Source organism: Perognathus longimembris, chromosome 7 (assembly GCF_023159225.1).
Source record: "Perognathus longimembris pacificus isolate PPM17 chromosome 7, ASM2315922v1, whole genome shotgun sequence".
NCBI classification, from domain to species: domain Eukaryota; kingdom Metazoa; phylum Chordata; class Mammalia; order Rodentia; family Heteromyidae; genus Perognathus; species Perognathus longimembris.
This window is the reverse complement of record NC_063167.1, coordinates 78,637,305-78,662,964: the sequence shown is the minus strand read 5'-3', so window position 1 is coordinate 78,662,964 and position 25,660 is coordinate 78,637,305.

The window sequence follows — 25,660 nt, the reverse complement described above, 5'->3', positions numbered from 1 at the left end:
CCTCATTGAGACATTGAATACCAGGAATATGAGCTCACCTTGATCCAGTGAGGTCGGAAGTAAAAGGAGGATGCAAGAACCTAAATAAGAATGGTGTTGAACACGGTCATTCTATTCAATGTATATATGTGAAATCAGAATTAGTAAGCACAAGGAGATGGATAGGATGAGATAGATGGAGGGAGTAGATGATGAAAATGGTGACTGATCATCAAGCATTGTACAGAAAATGGTCATAATACATTGTACACATAAATTGACATCTTAAATTGAAACTCTTTGGCACAACTATTTGGAGAAAACAATAAAAAATTAAAATAAATGATTCCAGATCTGAGTGGAAAAACAAAACCAAAATAAAGTTAATTGCCATCTCCAATTGCAACCTGAAAATTAAGTTTAGTAAAATGTTCTGGAATTCACAAGTTTTAGACTCTTTCTGAAGTTTCCTTCAAATGTGAATACACACACACACACAAACACACTTACAATATGTAAAATTCCTTTTCTTTTTTCTTTTTGCCAGTCTTGGGGCTTGAACTCCGAGCTTGGGCACTATCCATCAGCTTCTTTTCTCAAGGCTAGCACACTCTACCTCTTGAGCCACAGAGCCATTTCTGGCTTTTTCTGTTTATGTGGTACTGAGGAATTGAACCCAGGGCTTCATGCATGCTAGGCAAGCACTCTACCACTAAGCCACATTCCCAGCCTATATATGTGAAATTCCTAGTAAGGCATTTTGAGTCTCCTCTGAAATTTCCAAGCACTTCTGATAAATTATTTTCATCTAATGAGAAGTATCATTTGCTTAAATCTACACAGATGCTTTATAGATTCCTGAGTGATAAAAATGAAAACAATGCTGGAATATTGCTGGTGGCTCACACCTGTAATCCTAGCTACTCGGGAGGCTGAGATCTGAGGATCACCATTTAAAGCCAGCAGGGGGAGGAAAATCCATGAGACTCTTTGTCCAATCAAACAAAAAAGCCAGAAACAGAGCTATGGCAGAAGTGGTACAGTGCTAGCCTTGAGCAAAAGCAAAACAAAACTAAACTAAACAAAAACAAACAAGGTCGAGCATCAGCACAACCTGTCAATCTCTCTCTCTCTCTTCATCTCTCTTAGTCTTTCTAGCTAGCTAATATTTGCTTGTAAAATGTTTGTAAAATGTTTCTGCACTCATTGAAGGGCATGATACACGAGTTATGAGAAATAAATGGAGCAGGTTATAATATAATCTTAATTTGGGGAAGCATGAGGTACAATGTTTATGGAAATGTACTAGAATCATTGGGGAAGCATTTTGAAAAGACATCAAAGGGAGCCTGGGAACAGATCCCCTACCTCAGGTAGATGGGATTTCCTGGGCTTCAACTGAGGTACTCAGAAGGTCCTACATAATTTCTTCAGATGAATGAGGAATTTTCCCCTAACCTATTGAAAGCTGCAAGAGTACCCCCTCCACACATCTTTGCAAGCAATCTCATATCTTGCACAACTTCCATATTGTAGAAATCACATGAGAAAGTACAATGGTACTGTTTTCCTCCACTGGGATAATGTGCTTGATTATTAATTTGGGGAAGCATTATTAGACTATCTATGGTCAATTACTAGATTATTTCTTTTCCCTTGCTCTGAATAGGGTTAAGATTAAGCAAGGTCACCCCTGACACTTGTCTATATTAAATGTGTCTAATTTCAGTTCATTATTCCTACCGGTCAAATTCCCAAGTGCTCTCTGTGGGAAAATTCTTATGTGTCATCATAACCCTTTATCAAAACAGAAATCCAGTATATCAGCTAAACTTTTTCCTAGATTTCCTAATTTGAAAATTAGATCTTAATAAAGTTAGAATAAAGTTGGTGATTAAAAAACTGTTTAGCGCTTAGGCTTTAGTTCTCTTTGATAGTCACTTTTCAAAAGTTCTCCAAAACAGGTTAAAATAAAATAAACAAACAAATAAAATACTGAAAGAGATTTTGTTGAAGGTAAAAGAGAGAATTATGAAAATAGTAATTGGCTTTTTTTTTTTTTACTTAATAATACTAATTCTGCATGGTGTTATGGTTTGTCGTGGGTGAGACGTTAAAGTGATATTAAAGATTTATTTCAGGTTGAATAAGATTTTACTGCTTTACAGTAATGAGTAGATACTTGAAAGATCTCCACCTAATTCCAGAGGAAGCTGAAGTGAGTTTCTGAATGTGCCGAAAGAAAGCACGTAAAGTTTAAGTTTAAATGTAGGCTTTTCAACCAGCACTTCCTTTCTCTTTTATTTTTTTGTAGTTTGTAAGATAGCATTAGCTTGAAGATGTGTGGTAATTAAAAAGGAAATAAATCCTAGTTTGTCATATGCACTGTCATACTTCAGATTTTAGGAATAAGGTGTAGAAATTTTAAAACTCAATACACAGAAAACCACTGGCATCATTAACTCTCAAATCAATGAAAAGAGTGTAAGTTTTTTATTTTAACAAAAGAGCTAGTGGCTGTTTTCTTTAACCTATGTTTGCAATAATTAAATAGCATGGCCTTTTCATCTGACAGTCGGGGAACAGAAAGAATGACGTTTTATAGCTGAGTTCTATAGAGGGTATCTTTGGCACACAATTCAATTTTATTCTTTCCTCAAGTAGATATTCTTCAGGGCAGGAATGTTATCAGTCTTATAATTTAATGTTTATTTGGTAGTAGCAATGGATTGGAGCTGTACATCTAATTTCAGAGAAGGAATAATCCCTCTCTACTGGGCCTAGTATAAAAATAAGGCAAAACTAGCCTCAATAGTAAGAGATAATTATTCTTGACTCCCAAGGCAAAGTTAGAACCTGAGATAGGAACCTTCCTTTTTCACAGTGCATCTCAGTAAACAAAAATGGAGCTATCAGGGCCCACACCCAGTGTTATCACTGAAAGGCTTTGCTAGACTGAGTATAAAGAGAAGCACATGGATTTTGGATGTTACTGCTTTTCCCCCCTCTCTCAGTAATGTGATGATTTAAAAACAAATGTGATTTCCCCAGCACTGCTGGTTTCAACTACCCAGCCATTTTGTTCTTGTGTGATTTTAAATGAATTATTGATAAAAAATACTTCAAAGGTGTGCAGAACTTTCTTTTACTTGGGAGTATTTATAAAACAATGATGTTGATGAAGGGAAAAAAGAAAAGAAACACTGTCAATATTTCTCAGAGACTAAACAATAACAAAGTGCCTTCAGGATTCATTTTAATGAGAAATACCCATGCAGCTCAACTGGGTGGGAAATCTCAGGACAGGCAGGGCATACTAGCAAATTAATTATAGCTTGGCAGCTAGGCAAATGTGTGAGGCTTAGGGTGGCACAGAAAATAAATATTCTTTTAATCAGCTATCCGGATTTCTTTCCTCAAAGGTATCATCAAACTTAAAATGGTGGAGGCACATATATTTAGGAAGCGATTTGAAACAAAGAGGGCTTATTTGGATTTTGTGATGACTGTTTTCAGGTTTGCATTTACACCAGGTTTCCTCAAAGTAAGGCCCCACTGATCACCCAGGTCTGACATAGGAGCTCAGGGTTATCATTATCGACAGCATTTTATCTAAGCCTGGCTCTGATCTGTGCTGAAGAAGGCATTGACTTTCATGATAGTTTTATGGATGGATGATTCAGGTGGTTCTTCAGATAGCCCTGTTGGGTTTCTGGGCTCTGTTTGCAAGTCAAAGCTGCATCTTCTCCCCCTAGGTGGAATTTCTCACTTCAAGGATTCACTTCTTAGCTGCCTCCAGCTCATAAGGTTGGCAGCTGATGGGGCAGCTCCATGAATGCAACTGGGTCTTCACAGTGGCAGGTGATAAGAGACAGTGGTATTTTTTTTTTTAACAGCATAATGAATTAATTCACAAACTCACTGAGCACAAATGATAACTTTGGTATAATTTCCAGTTGCAATTAGGAGGAGACTGCATTGTTTTACAGGATAAAGGTATTAGTCCTGAAGTCTTGTAATGTGATGTGTAGCATACTGGTATCTTGAAGGAAAAGCCACTTTCTAGATGTGTGTATCTGCCCGTGACCAACCCAGGAAACGGATGCAAATGAAAATGAGTGATTTCTCTGATAGTGAAGTTGCTGTAGCATGCCTCTAGCCGCAGGTCCCCAAATGGGGGCTGGCAGATTCTTAGAATTTCATTTAGCCTGAACTCTTATCCCAAAGCAGCATAGCCAATCCTTGTCCAAGTGTATCCCCAACTTTTCTTGTATTTTGGGTTCATTCAGGCTGAACATGGCAATTTTCATTTTGTTCTTCAACCTTGTAACTATTTCAGTGACTGCCTTTGAAATAAACAAATTCAATTTCTAATTTCTGAGTTCATTATGAAAGGAAATCATTCCTATGCTCGTCTATTATTTCTGGATTTCTGGTGTTTTCTCTCAGAGTGTTTCTAGTTGAAGGAAATACAATTTTATATGTCAGGGACAAGTTTCAGAAAAATGAGTTTCACCATTTTCAAAATTTGACTGGCATTATCAGCAGTATTTTTAGAAAGAAAAGTGTGAATTTATATGTTAATAAATGAGTACTTTAAAAAAAATTTGCTCTTATTTTCACCTTTCAGCCAGTTAAGCTACTAAAAGTAATCAATAAAGAGTCTATTGTTATATGGAGAATGCTCAGATAACTACTAGTTTTACATGGCTAATTTAAAAAATACAATTTGATGATAATAGAGGTGATGGGTATCATGACAAACTACTCTTTCAGATGACTGACTTATAGTGAAATGATATATTCATTCAATACAATGAATATTCAATGTAATTTAATAAATATTCATTGGACACCTGTGCTAGGCCCTGGGGATATTAAGATGAGAGCGATTCAATTTTGGTTACTTACTGTGATCAAGTGTTTTGTTCTTCAGTAGTCACTGCTTCCTCTGAGAGGTTTATACCTTCCTACCTGTGGCTGTACACCTTCCGTGTATCTCATGAGACAGTGATGGACTTCTCTCTTCTAGGCCTCATAATTAACTATGGCTTGTGCATGGCTATATTTCATGCTACATCTTAGCAAAAGATTTAAAAGGTACTAGGTGTGGCTGTTAGCTCCCTGTGTCTTCACCCTGAGTTGTGAGAATGGTAGGTTTCAACAAAGAGCTGACCGAATCCAAAATACAACCCAAACCTCAATCTAAGTTCTGGAAGGGGAAGATTAGACAGAGCTTCAACAGATGACTGTAATTGTTTCAATGTTATATCTCTAAATTATGGTAAGTCACTTAGATTTCTTGAGTCCCCTTTTCCACTGTGGTGAACCTAGTTAGAATCCTTTACACGCATTAAGAGTAAGACATATTCATTCTAAGGCATGGATGCACTCTCAGACATGCATGACCAGAAAGAACTACTTCTTGTCCAAAAATCCTGCACTCTTGAAATGATAAAACCAAGTTGTGATGGGCTCTGATATACATTTGGTTTATTTTGGCCAGATCTGGATATTGATTAATTTCAGAGAATTAATTGTGCAGCTAACTCCATGGTGTGTCTGACACAAATTCTTATGATTATGATTATCCATACCTAGATGGGTCAAAATTGCAGATTTCTTTCTCTTCTTTGGGCAAGAGTAGGTGCTCAGAGACAGCAGTCATAATGAGGAGAGATTAGAACAGAGTTTAGCTTTCTAATTCATGATGAGAAACAGTGAATGTCTTGGTCAATACCACCATCATGTCATGGGCTTTTGGTCTCTGGGGGAGGTGAAGATGCTGGTCTGTGACAGGCCCCAGGGATCCCCACTGTAGCTTCTGAGGACATGTTGGAGACTCAAAGGCACTTTTCTCATAGTCCTTGTCCATATGCACAATATTTCTGTCAATAGAATGTGCAGTAAAATCCCCTTTCCTTGGGGGAAGATCTGTGGGTCTCTGACAATTTCGATCACAACTTTGAAGAATATGATCTGGAATGTAAGGAGAGAATTATTCCCCTAATTATTTTTGCCTCCAAAGGAGCTTGCTGGGGTTTGGAAACATCAAGCTTCCTTGAATACTATTAGTGCCTTTGCCTTCTGCCTCTGCTGAGGGACTTGCCTTTCCCAATGGGGTGCACAAAACATTTGCCATTCTTGTTGCCCTATATTAGGTAACAGTGGCAGTTCATTCATCTTATTTGCTTGCTTTCTCTCCGTTTGGATATCCATGGTCCTCAAGGCTTTTCGAGGAGTTCCTCCTCTTCAGAGTCACTGATCACAGTGTGTCTCAAAGTAGAGGAACACCTATAAGTTAATCAGAACAAGAACTCGGGTATCTAAATTCACAGTGCAGATTCCAAGTACCATGGGAGGTTCACTGAGTCAGACTCCTAGAGATGGAACCTCAATGCTGAGCCCTTTAACAAGCTCTGAATGATTTTCAGGCATTCAGTAAAGTTTGAGAACCAACACTGGTACATCAAGACATAAAGTTTTCCTTCCCTTTGTCTCTTGTGAGGGTCTGACTGCCCCCAAGGGCAAACATGGTAACCTTTTATTCTGGTCTCCTTCTTTCCCTCTCCTAATTCTAACAGCTCAACGGAAGAACCAACAAGTCTGTTGTAAAAAATAACTTCCTCACATAGGAGGCTGAGATCTGAGAATGGCAGGTCAGTGACAACCTGGATAGGAAAGTCTGTGAGACTCCCATCTCCAATTAACCAGCAAAAAGCCAGAGATGGAACTGCGGCACAAGTGGTAGAGTATCAGTCTTGAGTCTAAAACCTTAGGGACAGGAACTAGGTAGCCCCTGAGTTCAAGTTCAAGAACCTGCACAAAACAATGCAAAACAAAAGCCCAGTGTGGAATAAACACTTCCTTTTTAGGACAGGTAACCCAAACAAGATGCCTGAGAAACTACAGTTTCTCTGCTGTTTTTACATTCATGTTGAACTAAAATCTCTACCCTTGAAAGAAATTCACTTACAAAGACAAACTCTCTTGAATATGATTAAAAAAATTAGATTCTCTGCCTGTGTGTCCATATTACACTAAGTAGACCCCCCTGAGATTCCCCCTACTAGAAGGCTCAGTAGAAGGTGAAATTTGGTTCATTTTTAATACATCCTTAAGTGATATGGCATTATGTTGCTGGCTTTTTCTGGGTCTCCTTTCCTCTGCACATTTTTTTTTCTTTCAAGCACCCCTCCCCCCACCCCTCCCTAACACACACCTTGTCCCTACATGTATTTTTCAACAACATTTTAGGGGCTGAGCCAAGACTTTTCATATTATTTCTATGAAGCCCATGACTCAGTGAGGGTGGGGGTGGGGGTGGTGGAGAGAAGCCAGGATCCCCCAGTGCATTTGAGGAACACTGTGTTTGCTGGAAGAGCTGTAATGATCCCAGCTCATCTTCCTGTGGGAGGCTCAGCAGGAAAACATCATTTCTAATGTGCAGCTGATAAGTTACTAAAGTTAAAGAGGGAAAAAAAAGAAACAGCCTCAGAAAAAGAACTCTAAACTCACCTTGCTGCAGCACAGAATTATTTTATTGAGCAGCATAAAGTGCTTTCCTGTTGGAAAATGAGGAACTTATTAATTATTTTAAGTTTGAAGTAATTAAGCTAGGCACTGTCAGGCTGACATGGTTTTCTCAGCAGGTGGCTGGAATCTTTTAGCAGAGTGAAGGATTTTTCTAGTTCCATATGCTGGGCTACAGGTGAGCCAGTTGGTACATATGTGACACCTTTTCATTACACCTCCTTGCAAGCTGTAGCTGTCTTATGTATTAGTGGATGGTGTGCTGTTGTCTCAGGAAACAGTATAAAGATACAGGTGGCAAGCTTTCCTAGGAAGGAGACAAAATAGGAGCAGAGGAGAGCCTTGTGTCTGGAAGATGCAAGAAAATCAGTTCTGGGGCTGGGAATATGGCCTAGTGGTAGAGTGCTTGCCTTGTATACATGAGGCCCTGGGTTTGATTCCTCAGCACCAGAATTGGCGCTGTGGCTCAAGTGGTAGAGTGCTAGCTTTGAGCAAAAAGAAGCCAGGGACAGTACTCAGGTCCTGAGTTCAAGCCCCAGGACTGGCAAAAAAAAAAAAAAAAAAGAAAAAAGAAAAAAAGAAAAAAGAAAAAGAAAATCAGTTCGGTGTTTGGAACCTGTCCAAGCTACTTCAATACCTGAATATGAATGTCTACCATCAGCATGGGAAGGTCAAGTCTCAACTATTTGAGCTGATGCAAGAATGCTTGCTTGCTTACCAAGTCGAGGGCCTGCGCTCAATACCTAGTACTGAAAAAATGGCACACACACACACACACACACACACACACACACACACAGATGAAGAAGAGGAATAAGTAGATATTCAATAATCTGATGACAGCATAAGAATTGTAACCCAGATCACAAATCACCAGATAACTCCAAAGTATATAATTATCAGGGACCAGTACTTTATTTTTATTTCTGTACTCTCATTGTAGTAGTATGCACTTATGTTCTATTTCTTTTTGTATATAAGCACTGTTACTGGGTTTATAGTGAAAAGTCAGGAAGTTCACAAATCTGGCTATCATAGATCTGTTTTAGCTGTAGACAAGCTTTTTACATTGAAAGGCAATAACTTATTTTCAGATATCAAACGTTGGTGATCCTTATTTTGTTATCTTTTACATAGTGTTTAAACTAAAACTTATTTTACATAGTGTTTAAACTAAAACTTATTTAAAACTTATTAAACTTATTTAGCTTACTTTCCTAGAATAATTTGTTTCAATGATGTTCACTTTATAAAAGGTAAAACATATCTTTGTTTTGTTTTCCATTGCACAAATACAATTGTATATGTACTTATAATGAAATCTAGTTTGGTAATGCTACTTGGGTAATGGTGGTTCACAGGTGACTTCTTTTCTGTCCACTATTTTTTATTATCTTTAAGTAGTTGTTCAAAGGAATTGCTATTCAACAAAGCAGTTTATGGATACAGTGAATGTCACCCTTTTCAATATTCTCACCCATCCCTCCCAACCCAACCCCATCAAAGATTTGATGCTCACAACCATTTTAAACATGCCTAGAAAATGAAAGGTTTTGGTAAAAAACCACACTATTGTTCAGTTTCATGGAAGATTAAAGCCTTGCAAATATTACTGCCTGTAGGAAGAATTTGTGTGTTCAGGAACATTGTAAGAAGAGACAGATTAAGAAGTTTTCAGCTCATACAAAAACAGTGAGTAAAACTGTGAAACAACTTCTTTCCTCTCTGTTAGGACATGTTATCTTTTAAAAAAATTTAATTGTTTTGAAGTTTACATCTTTTTATGCTACTCATCATCAAACAAAAATATGTGTACATCATTAAAAAAAAACACCTAAAATTTACCAATTTCTTCCTGATTTCTCAGAAAATCATTAATACTAATTCATAGAGTCTTCAAGTTAGAACTGCTCCAACTTGCAAAATATTCAAGGGGAGCCAGGTCATCGTATGGGGCCAACATGGGCTATTTTTATTTGTTCTCTGTTAAAGTGTGATGTTATCAAATCAGATTTTATATGTTCAAAAATGTCAGCAAATGAACTGACATTTGATTGTGTGTTATTTTTTGAAAACTCACCAACGGCCCATGCATTTTGTTATCTCCTTTGCTCAAAAAGTGAACAGGATAACCACGAAAATTTTGAAGCTAACTTTTTCTTGCTTTTGGAAAGTGCTTTAAAGGCACAATTGTCTGAAAAGGGGCACCTCTTGTGGTAGTTGAGGGTGGGGTTGTCAGTGCAGACCTTACCTCCTTTGCTTTGGGGTCAGCCATTTGTGTCTTCCATAATGACTGTACAAAAGTGCCAGTAGCTTTGACAATGAAGTTCATCTCAAGCCACATGTAAGATCAATTTGTCAGAAATCCTGGAAACATTTGCATACTTCATACCTAGAGTGGATATACACAAATGCCAAGTGAAAAGAACTAATTTTTACCCAGTCCTGATACATTCAGAAAAAAGGAAAATATATTCTCTAATGAGAATAAATAGAGTGTAAATGTTTGATAGTCTTTTGTGTTCTAGTATTTTGGGATGATTTGCTTTTGTTTAGTAACTAAAAGCTGTGTCACAAAACAACCAACCAACTAGCCAATGAAACAATAATAATTATTAATGATGATGATAATAAATTCCAACAGTTATTTCATACCTAGATTTTGTAAAATACACACGGAGAGAAAGTATCACTTGCTCTCATATCCAGTTCTTGTACACACTCTATGTACCTGTCATCTTGTATACCTCCCAATCCCCCAAAAGATTCCATATACTTGTGATGATAGACTTATTTACTTCTAGTTTTCACTAGCCATGTTTAACTCCTTTGGGTTCTGAGTATGTCTGAGGTTCTTCTCAGTCTTGCAGAAAAGGAACAATGTGATAGTATAACTGGCACAGTGTGGCAACAGAGAGTCCTGATCTACTTTCATGTCTTCCCTGAAATATTTTACATAAGTTAAATTTTTTTTTTCTTTTTGCCAGTCTTGGGGCTTGAACTCAGAGCCTGAGCACTGTCTCTGGCTTCTTTTTGCTCAAGGCTAGCACTCTACCACTTGAGCCATAGTGCCAATTCTGGTGCGAGGAATCAAATCCAGGACCTCCTGTATACAAGGCAAGCACTCTACTACACTAGGCCATATTCACAGTCCCCCTGAAATATTTTGATTACATTTATATTATATAATAAAAATTATGGGGAGTACGAGTGGCTTAGGCCTATAATCCTAGCTACTCAAGAAACTTGAGATGTGAAAATTGTGAGTTGAAGCCAATCACAGTGGACAAATCTTTTATACGCTTAGCTCCCAATAAAGCAGCCACAACCCAGATCTGGGGGCATGGCTCAAAGTGTAGAGTGTCAGCTGTGAGTCACAAAGCTGAGGGCTCAAGGCTCTGAGCTCAAGCTCCAGAACAAGCAAGAAAGCAAACAAGGGAGACTTCTGGGAAGATGGCTCCTTCTGCGGAGGAGCAGCAGAGCCCTAGCTGAGCTCCCTCTGACATTGCAGTTTTCTCACCCCATAGAAACTTTTACTCCTAGAAAGACAGCCAGAGTAAGTTCTAACAGTACAGGGATTCTGGCCAGGAAGGAAAAATCGACTTTGCTCATCTGAAAACACAGATTTGAGCTTCGGACGGCGTCCTGCTGCCACACCAGTGCCGGCTCCCAGCACAGCGCCCGGCACAGCGACCTGCACTCCGCGCAGCTAAAGCACACAGCATAGACCAGGGAGAAATCTTCCAGATGTGGCTGAGCACAGATGGGCTGAAATCGCAGAGAAAGCATGAGTACCCCACAAAAGATATTCTCACTTGTGCCCACAGAGCAGCTTCTGGAAGGTAGCCCTTCTCTCACTGCCAGAGCAAAGCGCCATCTTTGACACTGGCATAGGGTCAGACCAGATTGGAACTAAAGTGGGCCTGGGGAAAGCGAGGACAAAGGAGCCATCTTTGAAAAGGGCAAGAGGGACCGACCAGTGAGAGCCAGCTCCGCCCAGGAGAACGCCTCCTGCCCAGGTGGGAGGCTGGTCCTGGGCCTTAGCGTAGCCAGAGGTGCCCTGACCTGCCCACCGGAATTTCTAAATTTAAAGTGAAAGTGGCGAGCAGCCACCTGTGGCACAGAAACACCAGACGGGGGAACAAACAGTTCCTGAGACAGATAAATGGTCCCATCACAGAGGAAGCCCAATTCCCAGCCTGAAATGGAGCTAAATTCCATAGCCAGCTCTGCCAGGCAGCCACCCCATCCAGAAGGGAGGAACCTCCCCCAGGCAAGCAACTCTCAGCTGGGTAAAACAGGCCAGAGGCGCCCCGCCTTGCTGAGTACACAGCCTATTCAAAGCCAGGTGTTAAAAGCCACAGCCCCACAGCAGACAGAGGAGCCACGGTTCCCAAGACTGCTCACATCCCCATCTACAGAGGATGCCCAAGGCCTACCTGCAAGCTATGCGAACCAAAGAGACCCAGGATTGCACCAACAGGGGAGAAGGGTCAGAACAGATCCACCCCCTGCAAAATGAAAGCAAGTCAAACCAGCCAATCAGGAAAATAGACTGCAGACCATCTCAAGGAAACCAGAGACTGGGGAAAGACCACCCAAACAAGGAGGACTCCATTTTTTTTTCTTTTCAAACATTTTTTAAAGTTAAAAAATTTTTAAAAAAATTTTTTTACTTCTGAAACTTCGTTGGTTTTTTGTTTTCCATTTTTACCTGATTGTTTTACCAAGTTTTTTTTTTTTTTGGTTGTTCGTTTTTGTTTTTTTATTTATCCGTTTTATTTATATATTTTTAAAATAATATTTCTCTGTTTTGTGCATCTGTCTTCCAGTATTTTTTCTTTATTTCTCTCTTTGCGTTCTCTTTCTTTAAAAATTACTTTCCTATGAATAACACCTCCACTCTTTTCTGCGAACTCTCCATTGTCTATCATTTTAACCTTGTTCTTTCTACTGATTCTGCTCTTCTCCACATTTCCATGTCACTGAAACTAAACCAAAATCATCACCCTCCTCCCTAATACATTTTACTACATTCTCTTTAGTACCTCTAACTTTCCCTCCTGACTTACTGCCAGGACCTCCAGGTTCCATTGACTCCTGGTTATTGGATAGAGGGTATCCCTGCTTAATCCGAGTGAATCAAAGAGGTTCATAGAGAAAGCCAGTCCTAAAAGAACTTAATATAAGAACAAGAATTGCTCATAGGGTTGTAACAGTAAATAAGTAAGTACTGAATACAGGGTCCAGGATCGATTGTTATATTCAAACTGTATTCTTTAGGAACACCAAATCTAATTTTATAGACAGGTATACAAGGTATCTGTATATAATTGTGAACTTATAAGATTTACACAACAGTGCTTGGTAAGGGCTGCTTTGGGTCCTAAACGGTGCTCACAGGTGCTTGTAGATTGGCATTCCCAATCAAAATGGGCAGAAGAAACACAGAAAAGATGGCAAACAATTGAGTCTTTTCTCCCACTCAAAACAAGCAGGAAACAGAGCAGTCAATCAAAGACATAGAAGAGAACCCTCAAAATGCTCTACAAAGTCTACTGATAAACATGTTAAATGAAAAGTTTGAATCAATACATTAATCCTTCCATAAAGTAATAGGTGATCTCATGGCCTCAACAAATAGAAAGATAAATGAAATTCAAGAGTCAAATGAAAAGATAGCTACCCAGGTAAAAGATTTGAGACAGCACTCAAAACCAAATTAATGAAGTAAAGAAGTCCATGCAAGACCTAAGAGATGACATGGAAATCATCAGGAAAGACCAGTCAGAAGGAAAAGAGATTTGAAATCAAGTAGCTAGCCTACAGTCCCGACTAAATGAAGCAGAGGATCGAATCTCAGGAGCTGAAGATTCCCTAGAATCTATGGAGAAAGATAAAAAATCAATACAAATCCAGACCAATCAACAAAGCAGATCACTACAGGAGATTCAAGACATGATCAGGAAGCCCAATTTAAGGATAATAGGTATTGAGGAAAACTTGGAGAAAGAAGGTAATGGGATAAGCAACCTATTTAACAGAATATTAGCTGAGAACTTCCCAAATATCCAGAAGGATAGGCCTATACAGATACAAGAAGCATTTAGAGTCCCCAAACCGTACAGACCAGAATAGGACATCCCACCGACACATTGTGATCAAAACAGGATGAGTAGAGTACAAGGAAAGAATCCTTAGAGCTGTTAGGGAGAAGAAAATAATCACATATAAGGAAAAAGCAATCAGAATTACCCCAGACTTCTCAACAGAGACCATGAAAGCAAGGAGAGACTGGAATGAGGTATACCAAACACTGTATAAAAATAACTACCAACCAAGAATAGTGTACCTAGCCAAACTCTCATTCATAGCCGAAGGTCAAATAAAAGTCTTCCACAGTAAGGAAAAACTGAATCACTATATCTCCACCTAACCAGCTTTACAGAAAATCCTCAAAGATGTATTATACAGGAAAAATAATCAAGAACCCAATACAGACAGAGAAATGAACCCTAAATAGTAAACAACAGATCAAGAAATGGGAAGACACAGCTTTTAACAAGATAGTGATAATGAAAGTAACAAACGATCATCTCTCAATCCTAACTCTCAACATTAAAGGACTTAATTCTCCAATCAAACGACATAGGCTCATAAGTTGGATCAAAATTCAAGATCCATCTTTCTGTTGCCTCCAAGAGACACATCTATCCAGCAAAAGTAAACATCTTCTAAAAGTGAAAGGCTGGAAACAAATCTATCAAGTAAATGGCCCCCATAAGCAGGCTGGAGTTGCAATCCTAGTATCAGACAAAATTGACATCAAATTAAAAAAGGTAAGAAGACACAAAGAAGGTTACTACATACTAGTAAAGGGATCTCTCCTACAGGAAGATATAACCATTCTAAATATCTACACACCAAATGCAGGAGCACCCAACTTCATCAAACAAACACTACTGACTCTAAAAACACTCATAGACCCAAACACATTAATGGTTGGGGACTTTAACACTCCACTATCACCTCTGGACAGATCAACACGCCAAAAACTGAACATAGACATCACAGAACTAAGTAATTGCATAGACCAACTAGACGTAACTGACATCTACAGAATATTCCACCCAGCAACAACAGAATACACATTCTTCTCCACAGCACATGGAACATTCTCCAAAATAGATCACATCTTGGGGCACAAAGAAAGTCTGTACAAATTCAGAAGTATCAAAACCATTCCCTGCATTCTCTCAGACCACAAAGGAATAAAATTAGAGCTCAACCCAAACAGCCACCACAGAAAATCCTACAATTCATGGAGACTAAACAACACACTGCTGAAGCATCAGTGGGTCATTGAAGAAATTAAAATGGAAATTCAAATGTTTATGGAATTCAACCAAGATGAGAACACAAATACCAGCTCCTTTGGGACACAGCAAAGGCAGTACTCAGAAGAAAATTTATATCCCTGAGTGCACACACCAACCAACTGGAGAAACAGCAACTCAATAATTTAAGGAAGCATCTTAATTTTCTTGAAAGAGAACAACAAGCCAAACCCCAAGTCAATAGACAGAAGCAAATAATTAAAATCAAATCAGAATTAAATCAATTAGAGATGAAAAAAACCATCGAAAGAATCAACAAAACAAAGAGTTGGTTCTTTGAAAAAATCAACAAGATAGACAGACCCCTCGCAAACCTGACCAAAAAACGAAGGCAGCACACTCAAATAAACAAGATAAGAGATGAAACAGGTAACATCACCACAGAAATAACCGAAATTCAGAAAATAATAAAGGACTATTTTGCAAACCTTTATGCCAACAAATTCGAGAACTTGGAAGAAATGGATGATTTCCTAGAAAAAATTGATATGCCCAAACTGAACCATGAAGATTTAAACCTTCTAAATAGACCCATATCCAGTATTGAAATAGAAACGGCAATAAATGATCTCCCATCCAAGAAAAGCCCAGGTCCAGATGGATTCACTGCAGAATTCTACAAGGCCTTCAAACAGAACACACACCAATATTTCTCAAATTCTTCAATGAAATTGAAAGAGAATGTTCACTACCAGATACATTCTATGAAGCCAGTATAACCCTCATCCCAAAACCAGGCAGGGACTCATCACGGAGAGAGGAATATAGACCGATTTCCCTGATGAACATAGACGCAAAAATTCTCAACAAAATTCTGGCCAGTCGACTTCAACAGGTCATCAAAATAAATCATACACCACGATCAAACTGGATTCATTCCAGGGATGCAAAGTTGGTTTAATATACGCAAGTCAATTAATGTAATCCACCACATCAACCGGAGCAAGGTAAAGAACCACATGGTTTTATCTCTGGATGCGGAAAAAGCGTTCGATAAAATCCAGCACCATTTATGCTAAATGCCCTGGAAAAACTGGGATTCCAGGGAACATTCTTGAATATAATCAAGGCAGTTTATGACAAACCAACAGTAAGCATAACTCTAAATGGTGAAAAACTAAAGCCATTCCTTCTAAAATCAGGAACAAGGCAGGGATGTCCACTCTCTCCCCTGCTCTTCAACATAGTACTAAGTGAATTCCTAGCCAGAGCAATTAGGCAAGAAGAAAATATAAAGGGGATCCAAATAGGAAAAGATGAAGTTAAACTTTCTCTCTTCGCAGATGACGTGATCCTATACCTAAAGAACCCCATAAGCTCTACCCCCAAGCTACTAGAGCTGATCCAAAACTTTGGCAAAGTTGCAGGATATAAAATAAACCCTCAAAAATCAATGGCCTTTCTCTATGCTAACGACCCGAAGACCGAGGCAGAAATCAGGAAAGCAACTCCTTTTGCAATAGCCCCCCAAAACATAAAATACCTAGGAATAACCTTAACCAAAGAAGTGAAAGACCTCTTTGATGAGAACTTTAAAAGTTTGAAAAACGAAATTAAGTCAGAACTAAGGATATGAAAAAACCTCCCATGCTCCTGGATGGGGAGGATTAATATAATCAAAATGGCAATATTGCAAAGGCTATCTATAAATTCAATGCAATACCCATTAATATCCCAACACCATTTTTTTAATGAAATAGAGGAAGCAATCCTGAAATTCATATGGAACAATAAAAGACATAGAATAGCAAAAACAATCCTAAACAGAAAGAACAGTGCTGGAGGAATTACAATACCCAACTTCAAGCTGTATTATAAAGCTATAGTAATAAAAACAGCTTGGTATTGGCACCAGAACAGGCCTGAAGACCAATGGAACAGAATTGAAGACCCAAAAATGAACCCACAGAACTATGCCTACTTAATCTTTGATAAAGGAGCTAAAACAATAGTTTGGAAGAAAGATAGCCTCTTTAACAAATGGTGCTGGCAAAACTGGTTCAACATATGCAACAAACTAAAATTAGATCCTTTTATATCACCCTGCACCAAAATCAATTCCAAATGGATTAAAGACCTCGAAATCAAAACAGACACCCTGAAAACACTAAAGGAAGGAGTAGGAGAAAAACTTGGGCTCCTTGGCGTAGGACAGAACTTCCTTAACAAAGACCCAGAAAGGCTACAAATCAGAGAAAGGTTGGACAAATGGGACTGCATCAAACTGCAGAGCTTCTGCATGGCAAAGGACATGGCTCGCAATATAAACAGAAAGCCCACAGACTGGGAGAAGATCTTTACTGTCCATTCAATGGACAAAGGCCTCATATCTAAAATATATGCAGAACTAAAAAAAATTACCTTCCTCCAAACAAAACTGCCAAGAACCAATAGCCCCCTCATCAATTGGGCTAGAGACTTACAAAGAGACTTCTCTGATGAGGAAATGAGAATGGCCAAGAGACATAGGAAAAAGTGCTCTACATCACTGGCCATAAAAGAAATGCAAATCAAAACAACATTGATCTTCCATCTCACCCCAGTAAGAATGTCATATATCAAGAAAACTAGGGCTGGGGATATAGCCTAGTGGCAAGAGTGCCTGCCTCGGATACATGAGGCCCTAGGTTCGATTCCCCAGCACCACATATACAGAAAACGGCCAGAAGCGGTGCTGTGGCTCAAGTGGCAGAGTGCTAGCCTTGAGCGGGAAGAAGCCAGGGACAGTGCTCAGGCCCTGAGTCCAAGGCCCAGGACTGGCCAAAAAAAAAAAAAAAGTGCTCTACATCACTGGCCATAAAAGAAATGCAAATCAAAACAACATTGAGATTCCATCTCACCCCAGCAAGAATGTCATATATCAAGAAAACTAATAATAACAATTGTTGGAGGGGATGTGGCCAAAAGGGAACCCTACTTCATTGTTGGTGGGAATGTAAACTGGTTCAGCCACTCTGGCAAGCAGTATGGAGATTCCTCAGAAGGCTCAATATAGAACTCCCCTATGACCCAGCAGCCCCACTGTTGGGTATCTACCCAAAAGCCCACAAACAAAATCACAGTAATGCCACCAGCACAACAATGTTCATCGCAGCACAATTTGTCATAGCGAGAAGCTGGAACCAACCCAGATGCCCCTCCATAGATGAATGGATCAGGAAAATGTGGTACATTTACACAATGGAATTTTATGCCTCTATCAGAAAGAATGATATTGTTCCATTTGTAAGGAAATGGAAGGACTTGGAAAAAGTTATACTAAGTGAAGTGAGCCAGACCCAAAGAAACATGGACTCTATGGCCTCCCTTATTGGGAATAATTAGTACAGGTTTAGGCAAGCCATAGCAGAGCATCACAAGGCCCAATAGCTATACACTTAGAAACAAATAAGAGGATGCTAAGTGAAATGAACTCCATGTTATGGAAACAAGTGATATATCACAGTTGTAACTACTTTCAACGTCCTATGTGTATGTGTAGTTTCTATTATTGATGATGTTTTGTATCACCTTCCTATGTTTGTACCTACACTATCTCTGTAATCTTATCTGAGTATATTGGAAACCGTGTTTACTGGTATTGGAAGTAGGAAATTCAAAGGGAATACCAAATTCGAGAGACACAGGGTAAAAAAAGAGAAATAACTACAAAAGCAATACTTGCAAAACTGTTTGGTGTAAGTGAACTGAACACCTGGGGGGGGTAGGAAAGGGGGGGAGGGAGGGGGGCATGAGGGACAAGGCAACAAACAGTACAAGAAATGTATCCAATGCCCAACGTATGATACTGTAACCTCTCTGTACGTCAGTTTGATAATAAAAATTTGAGAAAAAAAACAAAAAACAAAAAAAAAGAACGACAAGAAAAAAAAAAAGAAAAGCAATAGCTTAATAGATTAAGTACTTCCTGGAAAAAAAAAAACAAAAAAAAAACAAAAAAAAAAGTTAAAAGGGCTCTGAATACTAAAAAAAAAAAAAAAAAAAAAAAAGAAAACTAACAATAACAATTGTTGGAGGGGATGTGGCCTACTTCATTGTTGGTGGGAATGTAAACTGGTTCAGCCACTCTGGCAAGCAGTATGGAGATTCCTCAGAAGGCTAAATATAGAACTCCCCTATGACCCAGCAACCCCACTTCTGGGTATCTATCCAAAAAACCACAAACAAAATCACAGTAAAACCACCAGCACAAAAATGTTCATCGCAGCGCAATTTGTCATAGCTAGAATCTGGAACCAAACCATATGCCCCTCAGTAGACGAATGGATCAGGAAAATGTGGTACATATACACAATGGAATTTTCTACCTCTATGAGAAAGAATGACATTGCCCCATTTGTAAGGAAATGGAAGGACTTGGAAAAAATTATACTAAGTGAAGTGAGCCAGACCCAAAGACACATGGACTCTATGGTCTCCCTTATGGGGAATAATTAGCACAGGTTTAAGCAAGCCACAGCAGAGGATCACAAGAGCCCAATAGGTATATGCTTATGATCACATGAGATGCTGCTAAGTGAAATGAACTTCATGTTATGGAAACGATTGTTATATCACAGTTGTAACTACTTTCAACGTCCCATGTGTATCTGTAGCTTCTACTATTGATGATGTTCTTGTATCACCTTCCTGTGGTTGTATCTACACTATCTCTGTAATCTTATCTGAGTATATTGGAAACCGTCTATACTGGTATTAGAACTAGGAAACTGAAAGGGAATACCAAAATCGAGAGACAGAGGGTAAAAAAAAGACAAGCAACTACAAAAGCAATACTTGCAAAACTGTTTGGTGTAAGTGAACTGAACACCTCATGGGGGGAAAGGGAAAGGGGGAGGAGGGAGAGGGGAGTGAGGGACAAGGTAACAAACAGTACAAGAAATGTATCCAATGCCTAATGTATTTAACTGTAACCTCTCTGTACATCAGTTTGGTAATAAAAATTTGAAGAAAAAAAAATGTAAAAAAAAAAAAGAAAGCAAACAAAAACAGAAAACTCTCTCTATTATCCATTTATATGTATGAGAATGCAGGCACAGGAACTTGCAGGGATATACACATTTAAAAATGGGCTACTCAAAGAAGTTCTTCAAAGAGCATAGTACATTTTATGCTTGTTTGTTTTTTGAGGCCAAGTGTCCTGGAACGCCTTATGTAGCCCAGGTTGATTTCACATTCACGGTCCTCCTGCTTTAGCATTCTGAATGCTGAGATTATACATCTATCTCGGATTAAATGTTAATGAATCCAGGGCTTAAAATAAAAACAAACAGCCACCCCTCAACCAAAGCAAAGCAAAGCAAAAACAGTGTACCTCTATGCAGTTCCCACAGGAGATTCTGTTGTGTCATCCTACAGTTTTAGCTTACAGTGACTTCTGTCTCTAGAATAAAAATTGGTTCACAATTACACTGTGATGCTGTTTCAAGAGCTCATCAAGGGAGGGGGAGATTAATCTGCATTTGGGAGGTGTTTATTTTTTGTAGTGGAATGCCACCTAAACACTTGGATATCTTATAGCTAAGTCAACCTCAACTGGAAAGCACACTTCACACACATTTCAAAAAAATATCATGAACTATCTGACCAATACTTTTTATTTGATTGGTCAATTTTAATTTTCAACTGATCTACCAATTCTAAATTTTACTGCCAGATGTAAGATTCATGTTCTAAACCTACACTTACTAGTTAGTATATAGTGTAAGTTTTGACATGGGTTAAACTCTAGACACACAATAAAAGTCATGTTGATTTGTTACTAAATATTTAGAGGATATGTAAATGCTTACCTTTCAATTTGTTTCTGAAAAGAGCAGCTAATAGTAATTGTTTTGGGGAGCTGACCAGGATGAAAGACAGTAAAAAAAAAAAAAATTCCTTCTTTACGAAATTGTTACAAAGTCACCGTTTTTGTGCTGAAACCCCATTAAGGAGCCCATAATTTGATCCAGCCCGCCTACATTATTTTTGTGAAGAGTATATAAAAATAAATCTGTGTAGTTTCCCATCTTTCCTTTTATTTTTCTTTACACAACCTTGGGGGGCGGGGGAAATAAAACTTCAGATAAACAAATGTAGCAGTATTGTAATCTTGTAGTCTTGTGATTAAGGAGAGAAAGGAAAAAATAATAATAAACAAGAAAGTACCCCTGGGCTTTGGGCAGGAACACAAACAATATTATTTATTTGCTTTTGCGCATATCCTTTTTTCTACTTTGTGATCATCCTACTGAGACTAGATTTTACTCCATTCCCCAAGGTACTGGCGCTTGGTGGCTAATCCACTGAGCCATACAGACCCCATCTGCTTTCTCACTTTGACATTTTAATAATATCCCATTTGGACCTTTGTTTAATTTTGCTTTGCATTCTACATCTTTGTTTTAACATTATAGCTGAAATAATTTATTATAATGAGTACAATCAAATCTCAGTAATTAAAACACACAGAGAGGTTTTGTGGGGGGGGGAGGGTACATCTCAACTATGTATATTTTCAATGGGAAATAGACCTACTAAAATATGTCAATAGGACATCTGATTACCTCTTAATTACTGTTCATGATATGTTTAACTTGGAATTTTAAATAAACTTATCCCATGTTTAGAAAAAAGCAGTACATGAGTCTATCTCCGTCTTCCTTCGAAATTTCCTGTCTGAAATGTTTTCATTTTCCCCCTTTGGAGGAAGGAGGTAAATGCAGTAGTGAATTATAGCATTGTAATGATACAGTAGATTAGGAAAGTTTCAAATGCTGTGGCTGAGTGACTTATTTTGTTTTATAAATATGTGATTTCTTTAAATGAAGATTGATTATGATTTAGTGTTTATGTACATAAATCACACATATTGTGACAGATTTATAACATGCTGAATGTGCTGCCCTCTGGGACTGAATTGGATTCAGCATATGCCAGAGTCAAAAGCTTATTAACTGTTATTGATTAATTCATATACAACCCATTCACATAAAGATATAAAAGGGGTATCATATAAAGACAAAATAAGACTTGGACATACACTCGAGGATCACTCAAATATTTAGTCAAATCTTAGTAGGACACAGCATACACACAAAAAATCATTGAACGTAACCTAGATTTTTCAGGAGACACAGATGGTAAAAGCAAGTGATAAATCATTTGCAGACTGTTAAGTTGCAAACAGAAAGTTAAGCACGATCCAGACTGTAAAGCAATGTAGGAGTCCAAGTGTGAAGAGATTTAAATAATACAACAGTAATATGCAACATATTTTCTCTTCCCCCACCCCAAATAATCTCAGCCTCATAGAATTTGTTAGTAAAGCCTGCTCTAATAACAACATGATCATGGTTTGAATGCATGAAATTCTCTTCAAAAGGCAATGCCCCTTTACTCACATTACCTTATTTAATCTTCTTGACTACACTATGAGGTCCTCCTCTCTATGGCTGTATTTAGCAAATGTGACCAAAGAGGCTTGGAGAGGTCAAGGGCTCAGAGACTCCACTTGCCTAGAAAGTAATAATGCAGAATCTCAAGACAAGCTCGTGACTCCATGTCTAGTGCTCTGAATTTCATCATGCTTATGGGCTGGACAACATCATATCTTGGGCTCACATGTCAGAAATGACTCCTTCATTTTGTTCCTCATTTCAATGGCCATGGAGTGACTATTAAGTGATCTAAAATATAGAAGGTAAATAAATGAGTTTTCTGTGCCTTATTAATTAGCTCTTTATTTTAGCAACCTACATAGCATAGAAGTTGGAGGTGTTGTCAGATGATCTGATCACTGATGAGATAGCTCACCAGAAGGATGGAGAATGGCATATGTTTTGGAATTATGCAATTCAGGTTCAGCTCATAAATCTGTGTGTGTGTGTGTGAGAGAGAGAGAGAGAGAGAGAGAGAGAGAGAGAGAGACAGATACAGAGAGAGACAGAGACAGAGACAGAGAGAAAGTGTGTGTGTGTGTGTGTTTATGTGATAAGAGAGAGTGTGTGTACTGAGGCTTGAACTCAGGGCCCACACTATTTCTTACCTTTTGGCTCAAGGTTGGTGCTCTACTATTTGAGCCACATCTTCACTTTTGGCTTTTTGCGGGTTAACTGGAGAGTCTCAGAGATTTTACTTCCAAGGGCTGGATTTAATTCTTGATTCTCAGTTCTCAGCCTTCTGAGTAGCTAGGGTCATAGGTATGAGCCAACAATGCCTGGTGTCATCTCATTAATCTTGTACATTCTAGCTATATTTTCTCAGGTTAAATAATCTCTATGAGTATTAACCATTTTATCTGCTAAAATAGTTGTTTTTCCTGAAGGATAAAGTATATGTAGGGTTTTCTATCACATGAAAAGTATTTAATAAGAATTATCATTAATGTTAATACAATTCAGATATTGTACTGAGATACCATACTTACTTCAACTAGAATCTTTCAGGGACAAAATTTTAATAATTAAATCATAAATAAAGTGTAAAAGAATCTTCAGAAATTTCCTGAGTATTTAAAGTACTTGAAGATCTGGCTATTAATCATATGATTTTCTAGGTGGCATGGTTAAACATCCATTAGTCACATCTGAAATTGTACTTAAAGAAAAAGGAAATTACCCAGAATTTAAAGGTCAGGAATAAAATAGAGTCAGTGGTAAAAAAGTCACATTTCATAACAAAACTGAAAGTATATATTTTTGTAAAAATGGGGAGACCAATTTATATTTGAGGTTATCATTATTTCAATAATACTTAAAAGAAAAATGTAACAAGTATACAAGGGTCTAGTAAGTATAAACATTTTTTTAAAAGCAGTTACCAAGGTTCCAAGGTTTGAACTCAAGCCGTGTACTTACTAGGCAGGTACAATACCACTTGAATCACACCTGCCATTCTTTTTGCTTTTGTTATTTTATGAATACTGTCTTTCCTTTTGCCAGGGCCAGCCTGAACCACAATCCTCTTATCTATGCCTCCCACATAGTGAGGATGTCAGGTATACACCATCATAGTCAGATTTTTACTTGTGATTGGATATCACAAACTTTTTGCCTACGTTGGCCCTGATCCTTCTGATCTCTGCCTCCCTGCCATGTGATTAGATGTGTGAGCCACCACATGTGGCTTAAAAGATGCCAACTCTTTTTAGTGAGAAATGTTAATGAAAGAACATACACCATCAACGGAACTAAAATATGCAAGAACAGGAAACTGTCTATTAGAACTGTGACAGATAATTTTTGTGTGCTTAATTTTAAAATTTAGGAGTGATCAATTGATGGGAAGTACCCTGCTATGATGAAAACTTTCAGTCCTTTCATTACAAAAATCCCAATGGTAACTGATGACAGATGATTAATTTTGTGACTGTGTTTTCTTTAGGTTCCAATATGCATACCGTCTGAGCCCTATGTCTGGCTGACATTGTGTCCATTAAATTGTGATTATGAGTAGAGAGAACACAGGATTTATAGTTTGAATGTATCAGGCAAGAAGTGAGGAGATAATAAGATATATCCCTTATCTTCTTATGTTTATTTTTTTCTTTGTATATCATATAGCTGACCAATAGATATTTAAAATTGCAGAGATATCTTCAAGAAAGCAGGGGAGATGAAATATCAGTCTTGTGCTGGTATTTAGCCTTAGAGTTTATTACCTGTTTTGAATTGTATTGTCATAAAACCATCTACTTTAGGAAGACTTGTGCCTCCTGAACAGGGGGCTGCTACCGACCTCATCCCATCCATGAGCTAGGCCTCAGTCAGCAGGGGAGATGAAATATTATTAGCTATAAGATGAGAAAGGAGAAAGAAAGACATCTCTGAGGAAGACCCAGAGGGACAAGGTCAGACCCCAAAGATAAGAACAAAGACAGTATCCTCAGAGACCACAGGCAAAGAACAAATGGGAAAGACACAAAAAATAAAAAAGAAGACAAAGATCCAAAAATACAACTCTGGAATCACAACAGGAGAAAGTGTATTGAATTCCATCTGTTTATCTTTTAAAATCTAGTAAACTCTTGAAGTAAATAGACTGGCAGAGATAAATTCTAAGGATGAAAAAGGGATGTTTAAGATCTAGTCAAAATCTTATATGAAACAATTAACAGGATACTTTTCTTTGGCAGAAATTCTTATAAACGGACAAGAGGGCTGATGAATTTTCAAGTCAAAAAGTGTAGACTCAGTTGAATGCACTAGGTTAATTATGTTATTACCTAACAAAAGACAAATAATTGAAACATAGGAAAATAATTTTAGTATAGTTTTTTAAAATGGTAATTTAGTAGCAGTATTTTAAGAACAGTAAAATCTTGATTGAGCAGTAATTTGAGCTAACTACATGTTCTATCATCTTCAGGTAAAATTTTAGAAGAATGGATAGTTTTTAAGTAAACAAGCTTGTGCCAGAATATATCTGGAGTATTATATGTAGCTCTTGATTTCCAATCAAATTTTCCTTTATCTGGTATTGGGGGCTCCAGATTATGTCCCTCAAATTCATCTTCCAATTAATTGTTCAAAATCAAGAAGGGTGTATTTTTCTGGTAGCATCAGATAATAATTGCTGGTTTGCACATCAGGCTCATAATAAATAAGAACACACTATTGTCCTACACACTGATAACAAGACCGAAAACTGTAGCGTTGTAGTACCAACAGTTAATTTGATTAGGGAAAGGAAATGCTCAACTCTTTGAGTTAACATATTACCAAATAGCTAATTTGCGATTAATTTAGGTGTTTTTTTTTTAATGTATC